The 9,244-nt window shown below is 38.5% G+C and overlaps 1 protein-coding gene across 1 annotated transcript in view; it reads right to left on the reverse strand.

Moving 5' to 3' along the window:
• The window catches only part of INPP4B (inositol polyphosphate-4-phosphatase type II B), a 168,190-nt gene extending 159,661 nt beyond the window's left edge, over positions 1 to 8,529 (reverse strand). The window contains exons 1-2 of the mRNA XM_054392426.1: positions 8,419 to 8,529; positions 6,620 to 6,736 (exon numbers count right to left, since the gene is read on the reverse strand). The gene's annotated coding sequence lies outside the window, so the exon portion shown is untranslated. The remainder of the gene's footprint in view (positions 1 to 6,619; positions 6,737 to 8,418) is intronic.
• Positions 8,530 to 9,244: the final 715 nt, after the last annotated feature.

Consider the following 9,244-nt stretch of genomic DNA (forward strand, 5'->3'; position numbering starts at 1 on the left):
ACAAAAAAACCCAAACCACCAAACACCAAAAAAGACAAAATGTCACCATGCCAGTAACTCCTTGATAACAATCCACCATCTCACCAATAAGTAATAAACGCAAGGTGAGAGAAGTCAGCTCACCTCTCAGCAAACGGAAATCTCTCTCACCACAAAGTGCTGTAACATCACAAACAAGCTGATACTCAATATGGCAACTGCTTTGTGCACTGAAATCTTGAGTTCTGCTGTTGATGTTCATAATGTTCATTCACATTTATACTGGTTAGATTTTGAGAGTAGTAACTTTTGCATTAAACTTTGGCCACATTGCAGACCTTTTCTTTTGCTCTCCTGACTTTCCAGCCACCACTGCATAAGCTGCAAAACAGTTTTTAAAAGCATTGCACATTCAAAAGCAGGGTTTTTTTTTACCCCTTTTATGATCGTGCAATCCATGGTGAACAACACAAAACAGAGAACAGATCAAAACAAAATCCTTATTTCTGGCATGAAAAAAGCCAAGCATGGAGAATTTGAGCCACATGGGAATTTCTTTCTGTAATATACTGCATAATGATTACATAAAGAGCTTTGATTACTGTAAAATTCAATGATACATGCATTTCCAATGGCATTGGAATTCTTAAGTGATTACACAAGCCTTTCATGTTTATGCATCAAATATTTAAAATACAGCATAATACAAAACATTTAACTAATTTACACTAACAAAAGCTTGCTCAAGAAGATAAAGGCTCGTGTTATGCCCGATGCATATGGTTCTTACTTGATTTTTAAATACAACTATTTGCTCAGCTTTACTTTATAAGTACCATATTTCAAATGCAAACATTTAGCAGTACATATATATCCATAACTCTAAAGAAGACTTTCCTAAGACACATGGTAAAGGAGAAAAATCTGTTCCAATAGATGGAATTTGTTCTGTTTTCAATTTCCCAGAAAACGCCCCCTAAAACTTTAAAGGAACAAATCGGTTTCCAAAGTGGTTTTCGGTGCCTGCTTTCACAATACAAAAGCAAAAGCAGACTTACCACTGTCCCATATATATTTTCATTCTTTCAATCCTTAATGCATCTCAGTACATTAAATGTTATACACAAACAGATTTGCCATTGGAGTAGCTTTTAAATACATTGTACTTTCTATTCTATACCAGTATTTGTACATGCCTTTCTATGAAGCAAAATGGTTGAGAATATAAGAACTGACGTGTCTGGTTATTCAAGAAGCTAAAACTTTAGATAATACATAAAAAATAAAAATAACTTCAGCAAGTCACTCAAATATTTCCATTACTACTCAACTGGGCTTTGAGAAAAAAAAATATTTCCCTAGTGAAGACTAAGAGGCAGAAGCTACAGTAGAAACATTTTTTTTTCTTCAACATTTAATGCAGTTTCTACAGTGAATTAATTTGTATTTATGCACAGTTTTGGCTGCAACTAAAGAAGGAGGCATGAACATATTTTTCCTGCAATATAAAGACAATTACTTGTAATAGAAAGAGAATTCTAAAGGCTTACTTGACAAAAGCACACAAAACATGAAAAATTAAACAGAAGCAGTTCACAGTAGTGATTTTTCAAGGAGTTCAATATATCCACTTAAAGTTAGAAGTGCTTCTACAGCAGCAAGAGAAGCATCTATTTGGGGGATTATTTTCCAGGTAAAGTAACTTCCAAATATTGTCTCATAGCAAAACTGAAGCTTTCTATACTGAAAAAAAAACCCATCATCTGATGTCTTCTACATTTTTTCACCTGCAGAAGTCACCTTCAATTTATAAACTACCTGTCAACTACAGGTAAATATATCAACTGTTGTGTATATAATCATTTTAAGTAGCTATAGCTAAAGGCAGATATATCACTATTTACTGGGATGCCAGCTCCCCTTCTGTACATTTCAGAATTAGTGCTGGTGTGAAGGTGCTATCTGATCATTCACCTGACCAAAAAAAAAAAAAAAAAAAAAAGGGGGGAAATCACCAATGAGGACAGACAAACCTTATTCTCTGAGTCATCCAGACATTCCCTTGTTATTGCACTTAGTACAAGGAAATCCTTCTTGCATGCAGAGCCTGGACTGCCTGTGAGGACTGCAGCACCCAGCCTAGCAGGAGCACCAACCACCCCTCCTGCAGAGCTGCTCCTCCAATGCCTTGTCCCAAAGCACTTCGAGGGAAATCAGACCAACCCTTAGAAAGGGCAGAGGCCATATTTTCCTAGCCAGGTTGCTTCATACTGAAGAAGGAGCACGTACCATTTGCTGCAGCATACATATTTCAGAGGAAAACATCCTGGCCTTCTGTACTAGGCACGTACCCCTGGAACCCTAAAAGTGGTCTTCAGAAGAATGGTAAGGAGTGCAATATCCACCCTGCGTTTGTTGGACTATTCTGATGTGCTCTGTGCTGGTCTAGTGAGGGATGGAGCAATGAAGGCTATCTATAAATACACATACATAAAGTATTCATGGAGAAGAGTGATACATTTGCAAGCTTTCTGGGCAGCACTGTAGAGAATAGAACAATCGTGCCTACATGACCGAAATCTTTAGCCACTTAAAATAACATCTACGGGAGAAGGTAATCATTTACTACTTGGTTCCCTTATTTCTCAGCTATGTTCAAGGCAACCCTTTACATTTTTACAGAATACAATCATTTACAATTTTTTGTAAATTTGTAAATTTACATGTTTTACAAGAATACAATCTCATCACTACGTATTTTTACAATAGCTTTCCAAAAAGTCTGCTCTTCGAGAAAACCTTTGCCTGATGTGAGGCAGCAACAGCATCTGATCGACACAGCAAGTGGAAAAGGAAACGGAAAATTAACAAACAGTGGATTGCAACTTTCTCTGAAGATACAGCAATAGGGAGGAATTTGCCTCAATTAGGAAAATAAAATAAATAATAAAAGGGTAGGAGAAAAAGTCAAAAGAAAAGTAGGGTGCTTCCAAAGAGAAAAAGATTTTTGCAAAGCCAAATCCTACTATTGCATTTTCAGGGGCTAGCATAAAGAGCTGAAAGGCTACAAATGGACTTTAAGTCTATATCTGTAACTTTCCTGGTCTTGACACTTATCCCCAGTTCTCTTAGAGATACACCAAGATATATGAAAACCTTATTATACCTTCAGCCACTTCAAAGAAAGATTCTGTTTCACTATAAACCCAAATGAAAGTCAGCAGTTTGAATTTCCCTTTACATATCCAGACTTCAAAACCACTGAGAAAGGCTGACAACAATGCCTTGGTGGATTCCACATGCACGTGCTCCAAAGAATAAAAGTCATTCCCTCCCCTCCCCCCTCCTTTAATATCTCTAATAAGGGTGTTTAGTAAGACTGTTATAGTTTGAGGTGAAAGTAAAACTGAATTTGTCATCAATTATATATTCATGAAAAAAATACTGCATTATTTTGAAAACAGAAATGAATACCTCGAGCTTTATTGCATGTACTATGGTATTTCCAACTACAGTACTGTACAGTACTGCTCCATCATGAAGAAGGAGATAAAAAGAGTTTCTAATTTAAGCTAATATCCTGCAGAGATGACAATGAACAGAACAGAGAAAAGGAAGAATTGGAAGTGCTTTTTCTTTAAACAAAGCAAAGCACTTTCAACACTGCTTCAAGTTTTAAAGAAAAAGAAAACCAGCTACAATAGTTTCAGTGTTCACAAGAGTAAGGCACTAAGAGCACTCCAGTGGAGGGAGGAGATGGGTGAGCTTTCACATTGATCTGATGATGCATTTCACATCCTGCTCTGCAGAGTGCCAATACTCAAGCCATGGGCCTCTTCAGCAGAAATGGCAAACCATACCAAACTGCACGGTGGGTTTGTGATACAGATCAATGCCCATGAAGGAATGCTGTCACTTCATATTGAGCTTCCCAGATGAACCCAAAATGCCTCCTTTGTGACAGTCTTCATTTCCCACTCACCATGGCATGAGGCAGTTCTAACAGAGATACCTCGAACATCAAGAAACATATACAGAAAAACCTTTTGCAAAATTTCATTCATAGTGAGGGACTCTAATGTAAAATTCAAATCTCCATAGTTCAAAGACATGCAATTTGAAGCCTGAGTAATCTAAGATGGTCATTTTACAATGTATGTTCCCATATCCAAATCTGCTAACTATTCTAAAAATTATCAAGCATTTCTAATGTTATTCTCATCACAACCTGGCATGCACAAACTGAGCAGGATTTAATTACTTGTGTTGTACAGTAAAAAACCAGTGGATTTGAAAATGAGACCTAGTTCTCTTGTATAAACAGAGGCAGGTTTAAGCAAAACCAAAAACAACCAGGAAAGTAGTTTACCTTGTGGTACATCCACCACCCTTTGCTTGCCTTCTCTACAGTTTTCTATTTATGTCAGTAGAATCCTGCTTTGTTTAATCAACACACAGAAATGACTTCCTTATTTTAATTTGAATAACAAGAGAAATTACAGTAAGTATAGACTTGTGATGAGGGACTGACCTTGAACTGGTTTACTGAAGTAATCAGGACTAGCATAGACCTGATGGGGTGGGAATTCTCATTGGAGCTTTCTTGCCTAATTTCTGCAAAACATTTTTCAGTCAGATCCAAGGTTTATTGTACCACAAATGAGCTGGTGACTGGTCTGGAAGCACAGCCTAGAACAGCAGAGGACACCTAACAGACTTACGTTGTCTTCCACCACCTGTTTGGTGGAAGGGTGGGGCAATGTGTTGTGGCCATAAGCTGTGGCAGAAATTTCTGAGGAGCAAGAAAGCCAGCTTTACAGTAGCCCGGAGAATCCGAACCGTGAAGCCACAGCACTGGAAAAGGCTTGCTGCCAAAAGGAGACATCCCACTTTTCTTGGGTCCTGTAGCAAGCACTGAGGTCTGAGCAGCTGTAGCTACGCTGGCAGTACTATCAAGCTATAGCTCCTTTAAACCTGGTATTCTGAATCTTTGTACAGCTCCAGACTCAAACCACTCACTGAATTAAAAGAAAAATGATTGCTTTCAATTACAGGAACTAAAGTCAAGCCACTAGTGTTATCTCTGCTGATATTCTAGAATGTAAACAGAAGCTCAAATACTGTCACAAATGAAGTCACAACCCAGGATGGGCCCAGGGTTCCTCACACACGCAGCACTCTGCCTTAATTTAAAGCTTATAGCTTATTGTAATTTTTTCTTACCCACATCCACTTTATGAAGCGTCTGAATATTCAAAAAAGCTAAGTATATGCAAAGCAGAAAGGGGATTAACATTTCCCCCTACGAAAAGGTACTGTAAGCCACAGGTGTAGAATGTTTTACATAGGAACTGTGACAGAAGAGGAAGGTGTCTCTCTTGCGACTTACAAGCCTCATTAATGGAATTCTCTTGGAGAGACTCCAGTCCTGTACTACAATTGTAAGGAACAGTTGTTAAAAGTTCTTAAAAGTCTGCAATAACTTATGAAATGATACTCATTCTCTAGGCTAGATCTTGTCCTATATAAGAGGCAGGATAAAGGTTTGCAACTAGAAGAGAAGTAGTACAATGAACCAAGTACACTTTTTTCACTTACAGATAGGATATTACTTTTCCATCATCTGTCAGTCACTATAGAAACTAAAAGAACAAAGTCAAACTTCTCTCACTCAACTCTTGTATCTGTCCATGGGTACCAACTCTGTTGAACAAACAGCAGATCTTATTTGAAGCCTGTAGGCTAAACCATAAGCAAAAACTAGAACACAGACCTTGTGAAAATGAGCACATATGCCTCTTCCCCGGCTATCCATCAGCCAGATATGTCAAGAACATTTGAGCTAATACAGGTGTCAAGGGCCATTTTTGATGCCCAAGAGAAAAATATCAGGTGGCCCCAGGTGCCACAGAAGAAAAACAGATCTCCCATAGGTCCTCTGATATCTTTTAGCTCAGTCAGGCTGCCTTAGATCACCTGCGGCACATAAAATGGCACTTGAGGTCTATATTTAGCAGGTAAATCACTCAAGTAGTCCCAGTGACCTCCATATATCATCTCAGGTGAGCAACTGTTTCTCAGTGTAAAAAGCTGACAGCATAGCCAAAAATGCACAACACTGGAACCCAAAATGACTCACCTTTAGCTATGACACAGAAGACCTTAGATCCTTGCAAATTAGCAATAGCAGTCACAGAAGAGCTGCAGATATCGTCATGTAAGACATTAAACTATGGTTCTCTCTCTCAAACATCAGTCTCTATCATCATTCTGGTTTGGGCATTTAGGTAAAATATTATTAGGTACATACTTCTGAAAATGCATTCACAATGGTGTTCTCAGCCTACTCCATTTTTTCTCTGTCATCAAAAAGTACACAAGAGTAATCTTTTAATTGCCAGAAATGCCTGTGCTGATTCATGTAACCAATTGAACAACAGCAAAAGTCCATGGCTTGCTTTCTCTAGTATAACAACAACAAAAAAATACAGTACACTTTAGGTAGAAGAAATGAACCAACCCAATTCTCCACAAACCTATTGCCTCAATTTGCAAACATGCTAAAGAGAGTCAAAAACCAACATGGAAAGAAACATCATCCTCAGTAAGATTCATGCAAGAAATGAAGTAAAGCACTTACTGTGTCTTGAGATTTATCTTTGACATCATAGACTGTTAGTTTTATTTTAGTCTCTTCATAGATGGGATATTCCGGTGGGAATGTCACACCAGTCAAAAACAGTGGATCTCTTGTACCCTGTGTAACACGAGCAAACGTTCAGCAGGGTAACAGCTGTGCACTTTGTAGGATGCCATTATGGAGGGATAGAAAGTGCAGGCTCTTTAGAAAAAAAGCTTTCTACAGCAGAGAGATGTGAGCAGACAAGCAGTATCAAATCAATAAGGAAATCAGAGAGCTTTCAAAGTTTGTCAGGAGCTTCAAAAAACTCTGAGTATTTTTTTCACTGGAAAAGACATTAAGTGCTTCTGAAAAAGAGCCCAGCAACAGGTCTTTAAACAGTTCAGCCAGCAGGTATCAGTATCTGGACTGCAACCTGTAATAAACCATCCTTTTTCTTCTCCCATGATAATTTCTGAGAGTACTGCAATTTTGCAGTAATTTAAATGAACTAAAGGTATAACTTCCATACACACACACACAAAAGAGAGCTCTTAAGTCACAAAAAAAGGTCTACAGAAATACTAGAGACTCCTTTGTATTACATTAAGGATGTTGATTTGTGGGGAGAGGATTGCAATACCCCTCTTTAGGCAGTAGTGGAGCAAGATGAGATTCTCTGCTTTGTAACATGATTATATCTAAAAGCTGTACACAGAAGTAACTATATCAAAGGCTTTAGAGGTACAATTAAATGAATCATATAAAACACAGTTTAGAACTTCTTACTGTTTAATTATACTTAATTTCCAAAGATTAGCAGGCTAGTATCCTTACAGTTTCTATTAAATACATGATTTTGCATGATGAGCATAGTTTCTCTTGAAGAAAGTAACTTCTCTGTGTCCACACCTTCCCTTCCCCACAAAGCTTGACTACAAAACAAGAGAAGCCTGACCTAATGAATTCAAGGATTTATTCAGACCTAGGAAACACAGCAGTCTGAGTGAAAGATCTCAAACAGACACGAGATATTTGAATGAAGCAGTTTCATGGCTGAAACCATGACAATTAGTAGCTGGTTGAAACTGATCACAAAGGGCTCACTGAAGATTCTCACTGTACTTAACAGTTACAACAAGCCTTTGGCAAAATCATGTGTTTGCAATAACACTTCCCTGTTCTTAATGAGCCTCTCCAATAACTTAAGCAAGTCACATCTGTATTGCCTGCTCACACTTCATTTTCTCTATGAAGAGCATTTGCTGTTTCTGGTATGGATGCTCGCAAAGCAAAGACTAGCACAGTGGCCTCAGACAACTTTTTCTGTAATAGGTGATGCAAGTTACTAATTATTTCATGCAAAGTCACAGACATTACGTACACTCACTCTTTTCCCTAATTATAGAAGGTGCCTCATCTTTTTTTCAAGTTGCAGAAGCATCATCTTTCCAGTGGAAAAAATACTTGACAAGCTTGCTGTACTCTCAATTTAGTTTTACTTTGCATTGCTTTGTCCTTTCACTAGAGCAACTATTGCCTGCTTCATTCTAGACATGTGTCGGGAGAACAGGAACATTCCCTATGCCTCTACTTGGAACAACAGAGCTTTCATGAAAAGCCAAGTTCATTTTTGCACTATTTATCCTGGTTAAATGCCAAATACTGCAGAACGTTCTTATGTATGCCTTGCTAACTGCCAGAGTGTGCCTGCCTTACCTAAACCCATGCACCAACTTGTCTGATTTCTCATTCACTTTGTAAGGAAGTAATAAGCAACTCATTAATCAACAAGTTAATTGAGTAAGAAAGCCTCTCACCTCCACGATTTCAGTGCTTGAATACCTCGTCAAAACGTGCTCTGCTGGGTGCACCACCGAGACTTGTACGAACGTATTCAGCTTCCGATCACGGGTAGCAGCCACCAGATCCTTGCATGCTGGAGACAGGACAAAACAAAAACCAAACACTGAAAGGAAACTCTGGGAAAAGGCTGTCGCAAGCACAGGACGAAGCGGACTGCGCTCCGGCTCCAGATCAAATCTCTGGAGACAAGCTGATTTAACAGAGGAAGTCCCTTGGAAGTAACTTACAGAAATAGGAAGTCACATGCTGCAGAAGGGCACTGAGATTTCGTTTCCACTAAAAATACTTCCAGCTTCTGCAGAGCTCCCTGCCAGAGGCTCCCAGCTCCGGTGTATGAACATGCATGCGCACAGGCACACCCTTACACACGCTGCAAGAGCAGGTAATCTGACAAAGCACTCATTTCATTTGCCACAAATGCTCTTAGCAATTACCTTGTCTGGCAATTTGCACAGCACATGACCATTTTAAATGCCTTCTAAACCAGTTAAACGATATCAATGATTAGGTTAGTTTATATAGTCAGATACTACACGATGAACCTTTTGGTAGAAATAATTATGGAGTAAGAAATCTACATACCTAAAAAAGTGGACAGCAAAGTTAATTCATTGTTTTGTCAGTGACTGGCATACAAGAGAGAAGGGTTATTGTATTCTGACTTCATGAAATCATTATTAAAATTCACTCTACCAAATAAACGCAGAGAAATTCAGTTCTTGTTTAATAATTCATTTTTATCCCGGGCTCACACTCATGCAGGTGACTGAGTTCACTCTT

The sequence above is a fragment of the Indicator indicator genome, chromosome 25, assembly GCF_027791375.1.
Source record: "Indicator indicator isolate 239-I01 chromosome 25, UM_Iind_1.1, whole genome shotgun sequence".
NCBI lineage: Eukaryota > Metazoa > Chordata > Aves > Piciformes > Indicatoridae > Indicator > Indicator indicator.